This window comes from Schistocerca serialis, chromosome 4 (genome assembly GCF_023864345.2).
Source record: "Schistocerca serialis cubense isolate TAMUIC-IGC-003099 chromosome 4, iqSchSeri2.2, whole genome shotgun sequence".
Lineage (NCBI taxonomy): Eukaryota > Metazoa > Arthropoda > Insecta > Orthoptera > Acrididae > Schistocerca > Schistocerca serialis.
In genome coordinates, this window is record NC_064641.1 from 687,614,089 (window position 1) to 687,637,520 (window position 23,432).

The following is a 23,432-nucleotide window of genomic DNA, read 5'->3' on the forward strand; positions in this document are numbered from 1 at the left end:
CAGTGTATCTCTCTTTAAATGTGTAAACGGTTTCTTATTTACCAGTTCAACTCAATGAGTTTGGTGTCTTTAGCATTACCTTGGAAGCACTCACGGAAGGTTTTTAAATCCTACCACCGAAGGATACTGGGGCCAAAAAAACTGTAGTTGTTTCCAATTGTTTTGACATACACAGATGTTTCTTGTTTAGCCCATTAACCTGTTTAGAGACTAAACCTAAACTGTAACTTTATTCTTTTTCGCACACCATTTAACAGGAGATTCATGACGGATACTCATGACGTAGCCTTGGTCGTAACACTTGTTCACATCTAGTCGCGGTCGTCATATGTATTCAGTTAACTGATGTCCGTATCCTAATGCAGTCTACATCTACATCTATATGGATACTCTGCAAATCACATTTAAGCGGCATGCAGAGAGTTCATCAAACCACCGTCACAATAAATCTCGATTATTTCAATCCCGTACAGCGCGCGGAAAAAACGAGCACCTATATGTTTGGGTGCGAGCTCTAGTGTCCTTTATTTTATTATGGTGACCGTTTCTCCATATGTAGGTCAGCGTCAACAAAATATTTTCGCATTCGAAGGAAGAAGTTAGTGATTGAAATTTTGTGAGAAGATTCCCACGCAACGAAAAATGCCTTTGTTCTAATGATGTTCACCCCAAATTCCTTATCATTTCAGTGACACCCTCTCCCCTGCATCGCGACAATACAAAACGTGCTGCCCTTCTTTGAACTTTTTCGATGTACTCCGGCAATCCTATCTGGTAAGGTTCCCACACCGCGCAGCAGTAGTCTAAAAGAGGACGGACAAGCGTAGTGTAGACATTCTCTTTAGTGGTTCAAATGGCTCTGAGCACTATGGGACTTAACTTCTAAGGTCATCAGTCCCCTAGAACTTAGAACTACTTAAACCTAACTAACCTAAGGATATCACACACATCCATGCCCGAGGCAGGATTCGAACCTGCGACCGTAGCGGTCGCGCGGTACCAGACTGTAGCGCCTAGATCCGCTCGGCCACCCAAGCCGGCTCTCTTTAGTGGATCTGTTACATTTTCAGTGTGTGCTGCCGATAAAAAAGTCTTTGGTTAGTCTTCCACACAACATTTTCTAAGTGTTCCTTCAAGTTTAAGTTGTTCGTAATTGTAATTCCTAAGTATTTAGTTGAATTTACGCCCTTTACATTTGACTGATTTATAGTACAACCAAAGTTTAATGGGTTCCTTTTGGCACTTTTCGTTATTTAGGACCAATTGCCAATTTTCTAAACCTTTTTGCAATTTGAAACTTCCTGGCAGATTAAAACAGTGCGCCGGACCGAGACTCGAACTCGTTTTGCAATTTGTGTTGATCTTCTGATGACTTTACTAATCGATAAACGACCGCGTCATCTGTATACAACTTAAGGCGGCTACTTAGATTGTCTCTTAAATCGATTATATATACGAGGAACAGAAAAGGGCCTGTAACACTGCCTTGGGGAACGCAGAAACAACTTCTGCTTTACTCGATGACTTCCCATCAATTTCTACGAACTGTGACCTCTATGACAGTAAATCACGAATCCCATCACATAACTGAGATGATACTGCATAAGCACGCATTTTCACTACAAGCCGCTTGTGTGGTACAATGTCAAAAACCGTCTAGAAATCTAGAAGTAGGGAATCAATTTGAAATCCCTTGTCAATAGCACTCAACACTTCGTGTGAGTAACGAGCTAGTTGTGTTTCACAAGAACGATATTTTCTAAATCCGTGTTGAGTGTATGTCAATAGAACGTTTTCGTCGAGGTAATTCATGAAGTTCGAACACAATATAAGTTACAGAATTCTGCTGCATATCGACGTTAATGATATGGGCCTGTAATTAAGTGGATTACACCTTCAAACTTTCTTGAATATTGTTGAGACCTGTGCAACTTTCCAATCTTTTGGTACGGATCTTTCGTCGAGTGAACGGTTGTATATGATTGTTAAGTATGGAGCTATTGTATCAGCATACTCTGAAAGGAAACTAACTGGAATACGGTCTGGATCGGAAGACTTGCTTTTATTAAGTAATTTAAGTTGCTTCACTACTCCCAGGATATCTACTTCTACGTTGTTCATATTGGCAGTTGTTCTTGATTCTAATTCTGAAATATTTACTTCGTCTACTTTGGTGAAGGAATATCGAAAGGCTGTGTTTAGTAACTCTGCTTTGGCAGCACTGCGTTGATAGTATTTCCATTGCTATCGCTCAGAGAAAGCATTGATTGTGTCTTGCCGGTAGTAAACGACCAGAATCTCGTTGGTTTTTTTTTCCAGGTTTCGAGTCAAAGTTTCGTTATGGAAACTATTACAAGTATCTCGCATTGAAGTCCGCGCTAAATTTCGAGCTTTTGTAAAAGATCGCCAGACTTGGAGATTTTGCATCCGTTTGAATTTGGCGTGTTTCTTCCGCTGTTTCTGCAACAGTGTTCTGACCGGTTTTGTGCACCAAGGAGGATCTGCTCCATCGTTTGTTAATTTATTTGGTATAAGTCTCTCAATAGCTTCCGATACTGTTTCTTTGAATTCAAATCACATCTGGTCTACACTTAAATGGTTAATTTCGAGAGAATGGAGATCGTTTCTCAGGGAGGTGTCAAATGAATTTTTATCAGCATTTTTATAGGAATACTTTTGGTTTATTTTTGGAGGATTTGGGGGTTACAATATACTATCTCGTCATGACAACCCTGTGTTCATTAATCTCTGTATCCGTTTTGATGCTCATTATTAGCTAGGATTATTTGCTGCTAAAAGGTGAAATGTGTTTTCACACCGTTTACTACTCGCTTGGGCTCATGAACTAACTGCTCGAAATAATTTTCAGAGAACGCATTTAGCACAATTTCGGAAGATGTTTTACGTGTACCTCCGGACTTAAACATGTGCCTCCGGATTTAAACACGTGTTTTCGCCAACGATTATCAAAATGGTTCAAATGGCTCTGAGTACTATGGGACTTAACAGCTATGGTCATCAGTCCCCTAGAACTTAGAACTACTTAAACTAACTAACCTAAGGACATCACACAACACCCAGTCATCACGAGGCAGAGAAAATCCCTGACCCCGCCGGGAATCGAACCCGGGAATCCGGGCGCGGGAAGCGAGAACGCTACCGCACGACCACGAGCTGCGGACCCAACGAATATCGCGAGTAAGTTTTAAGTCACCTCCAGCTATAATTATATGAGTCGGGTATGTATTTGAAATTAAACTCTAGTTTTCTTTGATCTTTTCAGTAATTTTATCATCTGAATTGGGAGGTCGGTGAAAGGATCAAATTATTATATTATTCTGCTTGCCAAAAATGACCTCTGGCCATAGTAACTCGTACAAACTATCTACTTCAATTTCGTGACAAAGTAAACTACTTCTAACCGCAACAAACACGTCACAAACTGTGTTTAACCTATCCTTTCGGAACACCGTGAGGTTCTTCGCAAAAATTTCGGCTAAACTTCTCTCCGGCTTCAGGCAGCTGTCGGTGCCTATAACGATTTGAGCATTAGAGCTTTCTATTAGCTCTTGGAACTCTGGTACTTTCCCAAATAGCTACGACAATTTACAACTGGTATACCGATGGTTCCTGTATCTACATTCTCCCTGTGTTCGGCCTGCACTCTTTATGACTCAAGCCCTTTTTGTGTTTTCCCGAGGCCCTCTAACGTAAGAAACCCGCCCAGTCCACGCCACAATCTTTGATATTGGTAAAGGAAGTAAATGACTGCCGCATCTTAAGTCAAAAGGATTTCCAAAACAGTCATTAATTATTTTAACATACCGGTAATGAACACTTTCGTTGACTACTCGATTTTATTAATTTTGCTCATTTTCACCTACTTTTCTTTCCAAGTGCACCTTTTTTTCTGGGGCATTGCCCGGGCCTCCGTAACCTAGTTACGCGATTGCTATTTATTACTGAATAGTTTCTTTAATTGCTCGTGATTATTTTGGCATATGCTCTTAGAGCAAACGATATATCGCGACGTGAAGCAGTTTTTTTTCCACTATGGGACTTAACAGCTGTGGTCATCAGTCTCCTAGAACTTAGACCTGCTTAAACCTAACTAACCTAAGGACTTCACACACATCCATGCCCGAGGCAGGATTCGAACCTGCGACCATAGCGGTCACGCGGTTCCAGCCTGAAGCGCCTAGAACCGCACGGACACACCGGCCGGCCGAAGCAGTTCTTAACGACGGAAAAATCCTGGCAACGGCCCACGCCGTCGCTTAACATCAATATGAAACGAGACGACTGGCGAGCATAATGCATGTGTCCGTACCGATTTACCGATTCAGCAAAATTTTAAGAAAAGCGTGTAATGCAGCAAGTACGCGGAGCAACGTTGACAATCAGAAAGTAAGGTACCAACAAAAGTCTCAGTCCGCCAAACCGAGGCAACCAAAACATGGGCGTCATTTCGATTGCACCTACGTGCATACACATGATGTAAGTTCTTACAGGCATATGGGGTGCCCAAAAATGTGGGAATACCGAAAACACAATACATTACCAGGGCTAATATAGTGTAGGAAAACCGCTGTCACTGTGGTGGCCAATGTAGATGCGACAGTTCATCCTGGTGCTCACGAAATAAGTCCAGGACGATGCGAGCTATGTGAACTGGTGCCCTATGGTCTTGGAACACACCATCACCACTGGGAAACAACCATATCATTAAAGGATGGACTTTATCAGTCAAAATGGTCACATAATCTTTCGCAGCAATGCGACCTTGCACAGTAACCATTATATCTTTCGATAAAATTCTTATACAAGATTGAGCAGTCCTTAAGAGCAGGTACCGGTGAGATTTCGTCCCGGTAGCAAAAAAAATTGTAGCTGGCTGAAGTTTTATTTCACATCTTGGGGTGCTGAATTTAGTGCGTAAATCTAATCTGTTGAACAAAACTTTTTTCATCACTTTTGAATTTTTCGGTTTTGAAAAACTCATTGTTTTTTCCAAATCCATAGGAGAGGTTGTTGGTTATCAAGAAATGTGTTCACAAAAATGTTTTGAGCCGAAAATTTGTAAAATTGGAAGAGGAGCAGCATTTTTTCGTTTTGGTCATTTTGTTTTTCAAGGAAATTGGAATACAGTTACCTTTCTCTTTCGTTCTATACTTACGAAAAGTGTAAATCGATTATAAAAGTCTGTATTTGTAATACATGATAAAAATTTAGAGTAAAATAGAATTTCTATGATATTATACACTGAAGCGCCAAATAAACTGGTATAGGCATACGTACTCAAATACAGGCAGAACACGGCGCTGTGATCAACAACGCCTATACAAGGCAAGTGTCTGGCGCAGTTGTTAGATCGCTTCCTGCTGCTACAATGGCAGGTTATCAAGATTTAAGTGAGTTTGAACGTGTTGTTATAAACGGCGCACGAGCGATGGGACACAGCATCTCCGAGGTAGCGATGAAGTACGGATTTTCCCGTACGACCATTTCACGAGTGTACCATGAATGTCAGTAATCAGGTAAAACATTAAATCTCGGACATCGCTGCTGCTGGAAAAAGATCCTGCAAGAACGGAACCAACGACGACTGAAGAGAATCGTTCAACTTGACAGAAGTGCAACCCTTCCAGAAATTGACGCTGATTTCAATGCTGGGCCTTCAACAAGCGTCAGCGTGCGAACCATTCAACGAAACATCAACGATATGGGCTTTCGGAGCCGAAGGCCCACTCTTGTACCCTTGATCACTGCACGACACAAAGCTTTACGCCTCGCCTGGGCCGTCAATACCGAATCTGGACTGTTGATGACTGGAAACATGTTGCCTGGTCGGACGAGACTCGTTTCAAATTGTATCGAGCGGATGGACGTGGAATCCATGGACCCTGCACGTCAGCAAGGGACTGTTCAAGCTGGTGAAGGCTCCATAATGGTGTGGGGCGTTTGCAATTGGAGTGTTATGGGACCCCTGATACGTCTAGATACGACTCTGACAGGTGACACGACGGTAAGCATCCTGTCTAATGACCTGCACCAATCATGTCCGACGGCATGGGCAATTCGAACAGCACAATGCACACCCCACACGTCCAGAATTGCTACACAGTGGCTCCAGGAACACTCTTCTCAGTTTAAACACTTCCGATAGCGACCAAACTCCCCAGACATGAACATTATTGAGCATATATGGGATGCCTTGCATCGTGCTGTTCAGAAGAGATCTCCACCTCCTCGTATTCTTACGGATTTACGGACAGTCCTGCAGATTCATGGTGTCAGTTCCCTCCAACACTTCTTCAGACATTAGTCGAGTCCATGCCATGTCGTGTTGCGGCACTTCTGCTTCCTCGCGGGGGCATTACACGATGTTAGGCAGGTGTACCAGTTTCTTTGACTCTTCAGTGTACAATGTATGACCCAGTATGAAGGAAATATAAATAAAAGACAGTTGATATAATTGAAAGAAAAACAACAGTCGGTCACTATATTTAAACGAATTAACCGGGTTTCAACACTGCTAGCAGTGTCTTCCTCAGAATTTAAATCAAAGAATTGTCTATATTCTATAACATGATCACAGAATTATGACTAAAAACGTATGGTAGAGTATAAGTACGGAATTATCGTACTTATATGTCATTTACAAAATAATAAATATGCCAAAAGGGCATTTGTCATAAAGATTAAGAAAACTGTGATGGCGAGCCACTAAGGGCTGCTCGTTACTTGCGTGGTGCAGGTTGCAAAACGGACAGCTATCGTATGAGTGTTATAAATTACGTGTTATAAAGGAGACAACAAATGTGTGGACGTCATCCATGCGAGCGACTCGCAGGGACTCCATAGTCCTTTGCTGGTTCCGCATCAGGCATACTTGGCTGACTCACGGTCATCTCCCCCGTCGCGAGGACCCACCCCAGTGTCGCTTCGATTATTGATTTAGTCGACATCTTGTTGGAGTAACCCAATGTAGCGGCCCTTAGGCGGACATTTAGCTTTCCTGATGCATTACCTACGCACTTAGGTGACAATACCTCAACGGTGAATCTAGTTTTTTTATTCGAGACTTTTTTTTTTAATCTCTCAGTCTAAGTGTGGGCGCCTGGCCTTATCTCTCAGGCAGGTACGCTGAGGCGCTACCCACAGTTTGACCCTTCCTCGCTCCCTCGCAACCCCAGCCTGGAAATATTTTTACGAAGTGACGTAGCAATGAAGTACAACGACTCATTTTCTCTAAAAGATTAAAGATTTGCCTGCAATTTCTATGAAAAAAGAGGAGGGAAATTACGGTAATAGTAACAAATTACCAATTTTGCAATTCATTAGTAGTGTACAATAAAAACAGAAACTACCTAATAAGTTGCCTGTGTCTACATAATATGCCTTTATCATTCTATAACCCTGGAAAACGGACAAATTAATACGGAAAACACAGTGCTGGAACCTCAGTTTTCACCCTTTAGTACAGACTATTCGTAACGTCGCAATAGTGGTATTATCCCCTATTACAACATGATTTTTGAGCAGAGTTTCAAAAAATTTCGATCACTAGGAAAGTACTGGTGATTTTTGAGGTATTCAACCACTTATCGCTATTCTAGAAAAGCCGCGAACAGCGGACGGACTAAATTTTTTCTTATTTGCCTATTTAGTTTAATATTTTGATTCTACGTATCTTGAAACTGAGTGAGTCAACATTTCTGAATTTTTGTTCGATTTTTACGTTCATTACAGAAAACAATAGGAATAAAAAACGGAATATGGTTTATTTCAAAAACCGGTTATTTTGAGCGGTTTTAACAGTCAGGTTGTTTCAAAGCTAAACAGCCATCCCTACAAGCATCCCATTCATCGTACTAACACTCTACAATGTCTCGAACTAATGGTCGACCGAAAACTAACAAAGGTACCCCCATCTACTACCCACACAACAAAGTTGTTCCATCCTCAGGAAATGAGCGTAGGGGAAAATATGCAAGAAACCTGCACCGCCGATCTAGGCAAGGTCATAGTAGAGATGGTTCGCCATTGCTTTCCTCAGTCCTCTTATGATTGACAAAATGGTTCAAATGCTCTGAGGACTATGGCACTTAACTTCTGAGGTCATCAGTCCCCTAGAACTTAGAGCTACTTAAACCTAACTAACCTAAGGACACCACACACATCCATGTCCGAGGCAGGATTCGAACCTGCGACCGTGGCGGTCGCGCGGTTCCAGATTGTAGCGCCTACAACCGCTCGGCCACCCCGGCCGGCATGATTGACAAGTGTGTGTCGTTGTTGTGTGGATGACTGTGAGCCGGCCGTTGTGGCCGAGCGGTTCTAGGCGCTTCGCCGGCCACTGGTGACCGAGCGGTTCTAGGCGCTTCAGTCTGGAACCGCGCGACCGCTACGGTCGCAGGTTCGAATCCTGCCTCGGGCATGGATATGTGTGATGTTCTTAGGTTAGTTTGGTTTAAGTAGTTATAAGTTCTAGGGGGCTGATTACCTCAGATGTTAAGTCCCATAGTGCTCAGAGCCATTTGAACCATTTTTTAAAATTCTCTATGTGCGTGCGTGCGTGTGTGTGTGTGTGTGTGTGTGTGTGTGTGTGTGTGTGTGTATGTAATTCACGTCATTGCTGTCGAAAGAAATTTATGCAAGATCGAACTATTTATATCTTACATGTAACTAGCAATCCTCACATTACTGAAGCCGTTTTTGAAACATTTTTAGGCCAGTATCTTTTCAAAATCATTCATTATGCCATATGTAACACCTTCTCGAATTTCTAATACTACAGAAATACAGTTTAACGATTCTTCGCGAGTGGTGTACCGTCCAGTAGTCTTCCTTGGTGAGCAGTAAAATACTTGGTCTGCAGGGACCTAAACGTAATTTGTCCAACCAAGTTCTATTCGTCGTTTGTGTCTGGATATTCTGAACAGAAATTACAATTACGAACAACTTAAATTGGAAGGAACACACAGAAAATGTTTTGGGGTAGGCTAACCAAAGACTGCGTTTTATTGGCAGGACACTTAGAAAATGTAGCAGGTCTACTAAGGAGACTGCCTACACTACGCTTGTCTACATCTACATCTACATTTATACTCCGCAAGCCACCCAACAGTGTGTGGCGGAGGGCACTTTACGTACCACTGTCATTACCTCCCTTTTCTGTTCCAGTCGCGTATGGTTCGCGGGAAGAACGACTGTCTGAAAGCCTCCGTGCGCGCTCGAATCTCTCTGCTTTTACATTCGTGATCTCCTCGGGAGGTATAAGTAGGGGGAAGCAATATATTCGATACCTCATCCAGAAACGCACCCTCTCGAAACCTGGATAGCAAGCTACACCGCGATGCAGAGCGCCTCTCTTGCAGAGTCTGCCACTTGAGTTTGTTAAACATCTCCGTAACGCTATCACGGTTACCAAATAACCCTGTGACGAAACGCGCCGCTCTTCTTTGGATCTTCTCTATCTCCTCCGTCAACCCGATCTGGTATGGATCCCACACTGATGAGCAATACTCAAGTATAGGTCGAACGAGTGCTTTGTAAGCCACCTGCTTTGTTGATGGACTACATTTTCTAAGGACTCTCCCAATGAATCTCAACCCGGTACCCGCCTTACCAACAATTAATTTTATATGATCATTCCACTTCAAATCGTTCCGCACGCATACTCCCAGATATTTTACAGAAGTAACTGCTACCAGTGTTTGTTCCGCTATCATATAATCATACAATAAAGGATCCTTCTTTCTATGTATTCGCAATACATTACATTTGTCTATGCTAAGGGTCAGTTGCCACTCCCTGCACCAAGTGCCTATCCGCTGCAGATCTTCCTGCATTTCGCTACAATTTTCTAATGCTGCAACTTCTCTGTATACTACAGCATCATCCGCGAAAAGCCGCATGGAGCTTCCGACACTATCTACTAGGTCATTTATATATATTGTGAAATGCAGTGGTCCCATAACACTCCCCTGTGGCACGCCAGAGGTTACTTCAACGTCTGTAGACGTCTCTCCATTGATAACAACATGCTGTGTTCTGTTTGCTAAAAACTCTTCAATCCAGCCACACAGCTGTTCTGATATTCCTTAGGCTCTTACTTTGTTTATCAGGCGACAGTGCGGAACTGTATCGAACGCCTTCCGGAAGTCAAGGAAAATAGCATCTACCTGGGAGCCTGTATCTAATATTTTCTGGGTCTCATGAACAAATAAAGCGAGTTGGGTCTCACACGATCGCTGTTTCCGGAATCCATGTTGATTCCTACAGAGTAGATTCTGGAAAAACGACATGATACGCGAGCAAAAAACATGTTCTTAAGTTCTACAACAGATCGACGTCATAGATATAGGTCTATAGTTTTGATCATCTGCTCGACGACACTTCTTGAAGACTGGGACTACCTGTGCTCTTTTCCAATCATTTGGAACCTTCCGTTCCTCTAGAGACTTGCGGTACACAGCTGTTAGAAGGGGGGCAAGTTCTTTCGCGTACTCTGTGTAGAATCGAATTGGTATCCCGTCAGGTCGAGTGGACTTTCCTCTGTTGCGTGATTCCAGTTGCTTTTCTATTCCTTGGACACTTATTTCGATGTCAGCCATTTTTTCGTTTGTGCGAGGATTTAGAGAAAGAACTGCACTGCGGTCTTCCTCTGAGAAACATCTTTGGAAAAAGGTGTTTAGTATTTCAGCTTTACGCGTGTCATCCTCTGTTTCAATGCCATCATCATCCTGGAGTGTCTGGATATGCTGTTTCGAGCCACTTACTGATTTAACGTAAGACCAGAACTTCCTAGGATTTTCTGTCAAGTCGGTACATAGAATTTTACTTTCGAATTCACTGAACGCTTCACGCATAGCCCTCCTTACGCTAACTTTGACATCGTTTGTCCAAGAGGTTTTGGCTGCGTTTACACTTGGAGTGAAGCTCTCTTTGCTTTCGCAGTAGTTTCCTAACTTTGTTGTTGAACCACGGTGGGTTTTTCCCGTCCCTCACAGTTTTACTCGGCACGTACCTGTCTAAAACGCATTTTACGATTGCCTTGAACTTTTTCCATAAACACTCAATATTGTCAGTGTCGGAACAGAAATTTTCGTTTTGATCTGTTAGGTAGTCTGAAATCTTCCTTCTATTACTCTTGCTAAACAGATAAACCTTCCTCCCTTTTTTTATTTTCCTATTAACTTCCATATTCAGGGATGCTGCAACGGCCTTATGATCACTGATTCCCTGTTCTGCACTTACAGAGTCGAAAAATTCGGGTCTGTTTGTTATCAGTAGGTCCAAGATGTTATATCCACGAGTCGGTTCTCTGTTTAATTGCTCGAGGTAATTTTCGGATAGTGCACTCGGTATAATGTCACTCGATGCTCTGTCCCCACCACACGTCCTAAACATCTGAGTGTCCCAGTCTATATCTGGTAAATTGAAATCTCCACCTAAGACTATAACATGCTGAGAAAATTTATGTGAAATGTATTTAAAATTTTCTCTCAGTTGTTCTGCCACTAGTGGTGCTGAGTCGGGAGGTCGGTAAAAGGAGTCAACTATTAACCTAGCTCGGTTGTTGAGTGTAACCTCCACCCATAATAATTCACAGGAACTATCCACTTCTACTTCACTACAGGATAAACTACTACTAACAGCGACAAACACGCCACCACCGGTTGCATGCAATCTATCCTTTCTAAACACCGTCTGTGCCTTTGTAAAAATTTTGGCAGAATTTATCTCTGGCTTCAGCCAGCTTTCTGTACCTATAACGATTTCAGCTTCGGTGCTTTCTATCAGCGTTTGAAGTTCCGGTACTTTACCAATGCAGCTTCGACAGTTTACAATTACAATACCGATTGCTGCTTGGCCCCCGCATGTCCTGACTTTGCCCCGCACCCTTTGAGGCTGCTGCCCTTTCTGTACTTGCCTGAGGCCATCTAACCTAAAAAACCGCCCAGTCCACGCCACACAACCCCTCCTACCCGTGTAGCCGCTTGCTGCGTGTAGTGGGCTCCTGACCTATCCAGCGGAACCCGAAACCCCATCACCCTATGGCGCAAGTCGAGGAATCTGCAGCCCACACGGTCGCAGAACCGTCTCAGCCTCTGATTCAGACCCTCCACTCGGCTCTGTACCAAAGGTCCGCAGTCAGTCCTGTCGACGATGCTGCAGATGGTGAGCTCTGCTTTCATCCCACTAGCGAGACTGGCAGTCTTCACCAAATCAGATAGCCGCCGGAAGCCAGAGAGGATTTCCTCGGATCCACAGCGACACACATCATTGGTGCCGACATGAGCGACCACCTGCAGATGGGTGCACCCTGTACCCTTCATGGCTTCCGGAAGGACCCTTTTCACATCTGGAATGACTCCCCCCGGTATGCATACGGAGTGCACATTGGTTTTCTTCCCCTCTCTTGCTGCCATATCCCTAAGGGCCCCCATTACGCGTCCTCTTTTGGAATATTGCTTCGCGGTGTGGGATCCTTACCAGATAGTATTGACGGAGTATATCGAAAAAGTTCAAAGAATGGCAGCACATTTTGTATTATCGCGAAATATGGGAGAGAGTGTCACTGAAATGATACAGGATTTGTGCTGGACATCATTAAAAGAAAGGCGTTTTTCGTTGCGACGGAATCTTCTCACGAAATTCCAATCATTAACTTTCTCCTCCGAATGCGAAAATATTTATTTGACACGGACCTACATAGGGAGAAACGATCACCACTATAAAATAAGGGAAATCAGAGCTCGTACGGAAGGATATAGGTGTTCCTTCCTTCCGCGCGCCATACGAGATTGGAATAATAGAGAATTGTGAAGGTGGTTCGATGAACCGTCTGCCAGGCACTTAAATGTGATTTGCAGTGTATCCATGCAGATGTAGATGCAGATGAACAGCTTTTCAGATGTGACGTGAAAAATACATTGATCGCATTGTTGCCCCAGAGATTGGGATACTCCTATACCCATAACAAATGGAAAAAAGGAAAAATAAAAATGGAAAGGAAAAAATGGAAAAAGTAGTAAAATTGATCAGTAATGTGGTTCCTTATATCATAAAAATCAAAGCTGGATTTCGAAATCATTGTCACTGAAACAAATGCGAATCATTTAGTCAAAATCAGCTAGAGAGCATCTATGTGCTTGTAGACAAAAGCAGCTGTAACATGCGGAGTTAAACGAAGGAAGATTAGGATTTAACGGCCCCTAGATATCGAGGCCATTAGAAACGGAGCAGAGTTAAAGATCATAGAAATGTTATATGCAACTGAATTCGTAGTGATTTAATTTTATTGGTACCTTCAATTTATGGGTACTTTGCACACAGCATTGAAAGCCAAGACTAGCAGCGACTGGGAAAAAATGAATATCCGTCCAAGAAAAGCGCATACGTTGTCAATTGGAATCGAAACAGTGAGCCCAATCACCTACTGCTCCAGCAGTCTTCACAGAGAGAACGACTAGTAGTGTCAGATTAGGGGGTGCTCAGTGGCTTAAGAGGTCATGTACAGATGATACTCCTGCAAATTATTTCCGACCGAAATGAAACACAGCATTAAAACAATAGCGAGTGTGGTGTCAGGCCTACTGCTCACAGTGCCATTCTATCGCCAAAGTTGGCAACGAGGTGTTTCAACTTATTAGCAGCTTGAATTTTAACGACCTCTACCGAATCACTACTGGCGAGACGAGAAGCCAAGGAAATAAGGGCGCACTGTACTGGGACTTAGGATACGGACTACGCGACCACAAATAGCACCCGTCTTGTTCAGTAATGTGTCATCAAATACAAAAATTTCAAATCGCATTTAATTCTGTACATTAGACACTTAAGGTTCAAAAGGCAAATAAATTTTCTGACAAAAATAAAGCTTAATGCTTGAAATTTGTCAATAATAAGCCCGAAATTCTTATTTCTTATGATAAGTGCATGGAAAAGCGCGTTTCAAGACACCTCGAAGATACATTCAACGGTCGAAAAATGTTTATTTAAGCGAATGCAGAAATCACTTGGCGTAGAAACTTCATATGAGAATGCATAATCTGTATTACTCCGATTTTCCAGTAATTACAAAATTTATAAAATTAATGCATCTCGAACACAAAGTGCCTCATGCAAATCTTTATAAACAGTCTGAATGATAAGTTTGCAGAATCAAATTACTCTGAATATAATTCCAGTGTCGAAGAACTTCATATTCATTAAATATACATGGGTTGGACAAAAATATGGAAACAACGCGAAAATGCATGTTTGTACATACACCGATGAGCCAAAACATTATGACCACCTTCTTAATATCTTGTTTGTCTTTGGGACGAAATACATCACGGATTCTGCGTATCAAGGATCCGACAGTTCGTTGATAGGTTTGTGGAGCTATGTGGCATTAGATCATGTAATTCGCGTAAACAACGGGCCGATGATTTGCGTACGCGGTTACGGCGCCGGATAGCGATCCAGATGGGTTTCGTAGGATTTACACCAAAGCGAATTTGGACGCCGAGACATCAACGTTAGTTCGCTATAATGCTACTCAAAATACTGAAGCATAGTTCTGGCTGCGTGAGATGGACATTTGTGCAGTTGAAAGATGACACCGCCGTCGGGGAAGACACCAAGCATGAAGGGATGCAGGTGATTAGCAGCTGTCAGCGTGTCTCCGAGTGCTACCACAGATCCCATACAAGCGCAGGAGAATATCTCCCATGGCTTAATACTGCTCCCACCAGCACACATGCGTGGCGCGGTGCACATTTCGAGCCATCTCGATGACGGCATTAGTGGAGACAACCACTGACCTAGTGTGCGATTCACCAGAAGAGCAGACACGTTTCCATTAACTGAGAGTGAAATTCCGATAGTCCCGTGCCTACTGCAGTTGTAATTGAAGCTGTCGTTGTGTCACCAGCTGAACACATAGGGGTGGTCGGCTGAGGAGCTCCAGCATTGTGTTCTTTCATCAGAGATGCCACAGATCACCATCTGTCGTACTTTACGGAACAGACAATCCTCAGAACCCCACTTTCTGTGAAGAGTCGTGGACGTCCAACTATTTAGCGTCTAGTGGTAGTCCTTCTACCTCAGCCGGCCGCTGTGGAGGAGCGGTTCTAGGCGTTTCAGTCCGGAACCGCGCTGCTGATAAGGGCGCAGGTCCTGATCCTGCCTCGGGCATGGATGTGTGTGATGTCCTTAGCACCTCTTTCCGTAGATTCTCATGACAGTATCAAGCGAACATTTGATCAGCTGCGCCGGTTTCACAGGCTTTGCTGAATAATAATCGACCCTTTGCCAAAGTCACTTATTTCAACGGATTTCCTTATTTGCAGCCCATATCTTCGCTAGGGTGATCATCCGTTTGTGTCTGATCCGCTTACATACACTATGTGATCAAATGTATCCGGACACCTGGCGGAAAGTTCGTGGCGCCCTACATCGGTAATGCCGGAATTCAGTATGGTGTTGGCCCACCCTTGGCTTTGATGACAGCTTCCACTCTCGCAGGCATATGTTCAATCAGGTGCTCGAAGGTTTCTTGGGGAATGGCAGCTCATTCTTCACGGAATGTTGCACTGAGGAGAGTTTTCGATGTCGGTCGGTGAGGCCTGGCACGAAGTCGCCTCCCGGCGAGGTCAGGGATTTTCTCTGCCTCTTGATGACTTGGTGTTGTGTGCTGTCCTTAGGTTTAAGTAGTTCTAAGTTCTAGGGGACTGATGACCATAGATGTTAAGTCCCATAGTGCTCAGAGCCATTTGAACCATTTGAACGAAGTCGGCGTTACAAAACATCCCAAAGAAGTTCTATAGGATTCGGGTCAGGACTCTGGGCAGGCCAGTGCATTACAGGGATGTTATTCCCGTGCAACCACTCCGCCACAGGCGGTGCGTTATGAGCAGGTGCTCGATCGTGTTGAAAGATGCAGCAGCCATCCCTGAATTGCTCTTCAACAGTGGGAAGCAAGAAGATGCTTGAAACATCAATGTAGGCCTGTGCTGCGATAGTGCCACGCAAAAGAACAAAGGGTGCAAGCCCCACTCCATGGAAAACACGGTCACACCATAACACCACTGCCTCCGAATTTTATTGTTGGCACTACACACGCTGGCAGATGACGTTCATCGTGCATTCGCCATACCCACACTCTACCATCGGATCGCCACATTGTGTACCGTGATTCGTCACTCCACACAACGTTTTTCCACTGTTCAATCGTCCAATGCTTACTCTCCTTACACCAAGGAAGGCGTCGTTTGGCATTCTCACCTCCCGCCTAACTGTAATAGTACTTGCAGTGGATCCTGATGCAGCTTGGAACACCTGTGTGATTGTCTGGATAGATGTCTGCTTATCACACATTACGACCCTCTTCAATTGTCGGCGGTCTCTGTCAGTCAACAGACGAGGTCGGTCTGTATGATTTTGTGCTGTACGTGTCCCTTCACGTATCCCCTTCACTATCACATCGGAAACATTGGACCTAGGGATGTTTAGGGGTGTGGAAATCTCGTGTACAGGCGTATGACACAACTGACACCCAATCACCTGACCACGTTCGAAGTCCGTGAGTTCCGCGGACCATCCCATTCTGCTCTCCCACGATGTCTAATGACTACTGAGGTCGCTGATACGGAGTACCTGGCAGCAGGTGGCAGCAAAATGCACCTAATATGAAAAATGTATGTTTTAGGGTGTGTCCGGATACTTTTGATCTCATAATGTACTTTCGTTACGGCTTCACGTAACAGCAACGCCACCAGGCGGCGTCCAACTTTGAGTTGAGTAGTGGACAATGTTTTGGCCTATTAATGCAGATGTGGATACTATCTAAGCCCGCAGGTGGCGCTGTTGTATTGTATTGTATTGTATTTGACCACGAGCAGCGTCTGTGCGATGCCCTGACTACGGTTCATATGTTCGTGGTTGAACAGTGTTCCATGTAGCCACGAGGGCATTATGTCGGGGCTACGTGAATCCGAACGGTGGCAGATTGTTTGTGCTTGTATGGTAGGCGCTGATTGGTTGATTGGTTTGTAGATTAAAGGGTATAAACTGTATGGTTCAAATGGCTCTGAGCACTATGGGACTCAACTGCTGAGGTCATTAGTCCCCTAGAACTTAGAACTAGTTAAACCCAACTAACCTAAGGACATCACAAACATCCATGCCCGAGGCAGGATTCGAACCTGCGATCGTAGCGGTCTTGCGGTTCCAGACTGCAGCGCCTTTAACCGCACGGCCACTTCGGCCGGCATAAACTGTATGGTTATCAAAAATGTTCAAATGTGTGTGAAATCTTATGTGACTTAACTGCTAAGGTCATCAGTCCCTAAGCTTACACACTACTTAACCTAAATTATCCTAAGGACAAACGCCGGCCGAAGTGGCCGTGCGGTTAAAGGCGCTGCAGTCTGGAACCGCAAGACCGCTACGGTCGCAGGTTCGAATCCTGCCTCGGGCATGGATGTTTGTGATGTCCTTAGGTTAGTTAGGTTTAACTAGTTCTAAGTTCTAGGGGACTAATGACCTCAGCAGTTGAGTCCCATAGTGCTAAGAGCCATTTTTAGAGAGCCTAAGGACAAACACACACATCCATGCCCGAGGGAGGACTCGAACCTCCGCCGATACTAGCCGCACAGTCCGTGACTGCAGCGCCTTAGGCCGCTCGGCTTGTATGGTTATCTGTCCCTTTTTCCTTAGACATACAGCTCTCAGAACAAAACCATATCCCTAAAGAATCCTATCGCCTGAAATTCGGGGAAGGAGCAAAATGCGTAAAACTATGTATGTAATCACACTGAAGTAGAAAACGAGAGTAGAAAGCCAAAATTGGAAACATTAACGAAAAGGAATAAATGAGTAGAAGGGGTTAAACAATATAGTAGACGGCCTGGGCTGACTGATCGTAAGAATAAAAGAGAATGAACCAGCCACTGTGCAACACAGTAGCTTTACCAGTTGTTAAGCCATGTGTTTGTCGCTCGTTTCTGTCTCCATTTTTATTAAAACAGCACTGATTGCTCTCCCCATTTTCTATATGACGCAATATTTCAAACCAAAGCACATTTTACAAATAAAAATTATTTCTTTTTTAAAATAGATTTGTTTGAAAAGGAAACTTTTTAGCACTGGTGCTATAGTTCAGTGATATTTCGGTTTCTTTACTCGGTTATTAACAACAAAAAAAACATGTATTATAACCGAGTCCAAAGAAATAACGTAATATACCGGTTATTCAGAAATAAAATCCCGGTATCGGTTTTAATTGGTCGGTTTCTCCCATCTCTAGATGGTAGTGGATGGCGAGATGGAAGTCAGGGAGGCGGAAGCGAAGGGACATACATGATTATTTTCTGAGTTTAATAGGATTGGTTTTGAAGTACCAAAGGCTTCACGAAGGTAAAGCTGTTTAGGAGGATTTGGAGGGACCGTTAAGAATCTTGGAGGTGGTATGGTGGGCAAGCGGATAAGGTGCTTGAAGTGATGAAGAGGCTTGCACAGGATGAACTGGGTTGGAGAGTAGCATCAAACCAGTCTGCGGGCCGGCCGGGGTGGCCGAGCGGTTCTAGGCGCTACAGGTTCGAATCCTGCCTCGGGCATGGATGTGTGTGATGTCCTTAGGTTAGTTAGGTTTAAGTAGTTCTAAGTTCTAGGGGACTGATGATCTCAGCAGTTAAGTCCCATAATGCTCAGAGCCATTTGAACCAGTCTGCAGGCTCATGAATACAATAACAACTTATTATTTAAGCCACGAGAGAAACCACAAGAGTGTCCAATCTCAGCGCCTTTCGAATAGATACCTCTCGAGCGACGACTGAGAAAACAGCTGTTCTGCGGGCAGAGAACCACCTGCAATATCTCTGCGGAGCTTTCTATAATTAGCCACTTTGAGAGCGCCGCCTTCTACCAGCTGGAAAAGCGCCAGCGCCACTAGGAAAGTCGGAGGCTTTTCTCGAAAGGACCCCGCGCGCTGCGGCGCTGGGACGCTGGCGAGCGTCGGATTGAAGGGGGGACGGGAGGGGGGGGGGGGGGGGGGGGAACGCAACACATACTCAATTAGCATGCGGGCCGCGACAGCGGTAATACCGCGCTCAGCTATCCGCAGACGCAAAGTAATGGCGCGAGCCGGCCGGCAAAACAAATTAATAATAAGCCGCGCAGCGCCGGATAAATAACGCCGCGCACACGTGCGGCTCGCTCCTTTTGCTCCGTTTGTGTTCCATTTCGCTCCTCCTCTTTTTTTTTTACCCTCTCTGCACTACCGTCCTCCGTGTTAATTTCACCTGGTGAACTGCGAGAAAAAAGAGATAAAAAACGAGGGAGAAGTGATACTACAAAAAAAGGAGGGGACTACTACCGGAGTGACACATTACAGGCACTTGACAGCCGGCTGGTGGCGAGTAGTAACAATAAGAAAAAGGAGGCGGGTGTTCCGACAAGGCCTCAGTTACAAGTAAAAATAGTGCAACAAATGGAGGCCGATAATTCAGTCGGCGCTCACGTGGCGGCCAATGAGGTCCCCAGGTAGCAGTGCAGCGAGGCCCGCGCGTGCTATAGGCGTGGCCTCTGAGCCTTTAAGCGCCTTTTGCCCTGGTGGGGGCCGCAGTCCCGATGGCTCACCTGCAACACGACCACCTGCAGCCGCACCAGCCGCAGCTGGCGGCGACCACGACGACGCACACGTCGACGGTGCACCGCCGCGCCGCCGCCGGTAAGATGCGCTCAGCTGCCGGACCGACAGCAGGTGGCCGGCGCTGCCATCGCAACGGGGAACTTCCAAACTGTTTAGCTCCTCAGCAAAAGTTCTGTAGGTGAAACATCTTCGGCACCCTACAGAATGCCCCATACACCACTAGCAATACAGCATTAAGGGGGGTAGGACGTCAAACGGGCCGACTTGGAGCAGGAGAGGCACCACAGGACATTTCAATATCCACTGTCCATAATTTTACAAATAAATTTATAAAACTTTGTCAGCATGACCAGAAAGGATTCAGAATTCACACTCTTAGCAGTGGAAGTTGTAAAACATAACGAAATAATTTTTTTTACATGTGAAATTTTCGTAATTTTTTTCACTTACTAATGGCAGCATTTGTTGCTATAGGTACACTTTTCTTTATAAGTAAGAGAGATTCTTCGATGAATTTTGCACAGCATACAAACCATACTTAAAGGTGTATGGAACTCTAGAATTTTCCAAATCTATTAAAAACTGTGGTAAAAATTGAGCTAATTAACTACAAAATTTGTGTTTTTTCTAAACATGTAGTTTAAAATACAACAGCTCATTCGTTTTTTCATAAATTAAATAAATTGTAGAGTTTCATACACCTGTAAGTACGGTATGTATGCTGTGCAAAATTCATCGAAGAATCTCTCTAACTTATGAAGAAAAGTGTACGTATAGCAACAAATGCAGCAATTAGTAAGTGAAAAAATGATGAAATTTCACACGTAAAAAAAAATTATTTTTTTTATGTTTCCGAACTTCCACTGCAATGAATGTGAATCCTGAATCCTTCCTGGTGATGCTGACAAAGTTTTATGAATTTATTTGTAAAAGTATAGACACTGGAAATTAAAATGTCATGTGATGCCTCTCCTGATCCAAGTCGGCCCGTTTGACGTCCTACCCCCCTTAAATAAGGCCACTGTTCTCCCTCCGGCACGAGGACATGCTCGAGTACCCTTTAACTCACGAGATGACTTCTCTGTAACGTGTACTACCAGGTGTCGTCTCTTGGGCTCCTGTCTTTAAACCCAGATTTAAGGCGTAAATCTTTCGAAAATTTTAATCTGTTACGTAACATTTATGTTTACAATTATTTAAGTGCGAGTTAAATACTCCTCCTTCATTTCATTGCGCTGAATAAAGCCAGCAGTATGTTACTTTTTATCACGCACAACCACATGATTTGTGCGGCTTTTTCAATAGTACACATAAACAAACTGTTAGAGAACTGAAATTTTAAGTTCTGAAAAACTATGGTACCTCTGTACCAAACAAATTTTCTCATAAATCTAGATACTGGCGTTTAAACCTGCACGTAAAAACTTAAGTCGATAGTCGAAAGTAGAAAGTGTGCAAAACTGGCATTCAGTGCTGGAAGATACAATTTCCTTACCACCACTCATAACACATATGATTTTAACCAATACCTTAAGTATTCTGTTAAAGAAACAAGGAGTTTCTCATCAGCATTTTCCGGAAGTTCTTCCTCTGAATGACCCTCTTACTCGCTGCCAGAATTATGACCTCTGGCTAGTGAAAAGTCGTAATCTTTCTCGTCTACTTCCTGTTCTATGTCACTGGCATCATCTTCCATCCACCGACTAACATTTTCGTCAAACTTAGGATGCGTAAAATTGACAAGTTCCTGCGAACGCTTTTCGTACTGTACTACTGCCGCGCGGTATTAGCCGAGCGGTCTCAGGCGCTGCAGTCATGGATTGTGCGGCTGGTCCCGGCGGAGGTTCGAGTCCTCCCTCGGGCAGGGGTGTGTGTGTTTGTCCTTAGGATAATTTATGTTAAGCAGTGTGTAAGCTTAGGGACTGATGATCTTAGCAGTTAAGTCCCATAAGATTTCACACACACATCGTACTCTACTGACGAAAACAGGTACGTAGTTCTCGAGGTGCAGTCTAAGAGACTCCACACATGTCACCAACAGTTATCATCAAGAAAAGGATAAGGCGATAATGCAACTGACAATAAAACATTTAAAGAGTGTAGGAGGAGAAATAGAAGCATTCCGCCAGAACTGATCCTGGAAAGTGAATTTGAAAATTCTCACGTGGTCTGAGAGACCATACCTCGTGAGTTAAGAGATAATAAAGTTGGCATTCCGTTCTTCCAGCCCTCAAAGTGGCCTCCGAAACCTCCCTCAAGCAGCTACGCAGCTGTCCTCATTAAACTGAGAAGGCACGCAAACACCCAACAGGTCACAGATTTTGCTCATGTCTTGCACGGCAAAAATGCTGCTCTGGTACTATTCGGTTCTCAAGCATTTGCGAGAAATTAAGGTTCAGAATTTTACGTTCCTGAACCATGCGGGGGCGCTCTTCCCCGTCGAGCAATTGTGTCAACGCAACGCCTAAGTGGTCAGACTAGAAGTCTGTCCGTACTGCGTTCGGACCTCATAATCATTTAATTCATTTTTCTAATATTCCACGAAAAACATGTATCGGTACAATGAATCATGGAATAAGGAATCGTGATGAAATGCAGCCGGCCGAAGTGGCCGTGCGGTTAAAGGCGCTGCAGTCTGGAACCGCAAGACCGCTACGGTCGCAGGTTCGAATCCTGCCTCGGGCATGGATGTTTGTGATGTCCTTAGGTTAGTTAGGTTTAACTAGTTCTAAGTTCTAGGGGACTAATGATCTCAGCAGTTGAGTCCCATAGTACTCAGAGTCATTTTTTTCGTGATGAAATGCTTATCTATTTACCAAAACATTCTCGCAAATATAGCGTGCTATTTTCAAAGCGGGTATAGCCCTGTATGACTACTGCGATACACGCTTGAATGCTTTGCTTTTGTTCATATTCATTTTATATCCTCCCTTCAAGATACTGTCCATTCCGTTCTACTACTCTTCCTGGTGCTCTGCTGTCTCTGACAGATATACAATGTCGTCGGTGCACCCTAAAGTTTATATTTCTTCTCCCTGAACTTTAATTCCTATTCCAAAACTTTCCTTTGGTTTTCTTTAGTTCTTCTTCAATGTACCACAATTGTCATTATTTTTTATTGGTTTGGTCTGTTATGTTTTCTTTCTTTTCTCATTTCTTCCTTTTCGCCAGTTTTTCATTCTTCCCTGATATTTTTTTCTTCCTTCTTCTATCCATATTTCTCCTGTCTGTTTCTTTGTTTTCTCCTGGAACCCCTTACAAATTTTTACTTTTGCTCTGAACTTTTGTCTTCCTCCTATTTCTTCTTCCATTATTCCCATTTCCGTCAGATCTCTTTTACTTTGTTGATGCAAGTTACTGATATTTCTGGGTTTCTGTCAAAAAAAGTTAAGAATACTTTTTGTTATTCTTTTTTATCTAGCCTATGGTTCAAATGGCTCTGAGCACTATGGGACTCAACATCTGAGGTCATCAGTCCCCTAGATCTTAGAACTACTTAAACCTAACTAACATAAGGACATCACACACATCCATGCCCGAGGCAGGATTCGAACCTGCGACCGTAGCGGTCGCGCGGTTCCATAATGAAGCGCCTAGAACCGCTCGGCCACACCGGCCGGCTATCTAGCCTATTTAGGTGTCCATAAAATACAGCTCTTCTCTTCCTCATTGCGTCTAATATTCGTCATATTCTTTTATAAACTTCTTTATTAACTGTCAATAATAATATTCTTCTGGGTTTGTGGCCGCATTGTCATCAGTAAAATTCCGACGTTTCGGCGAC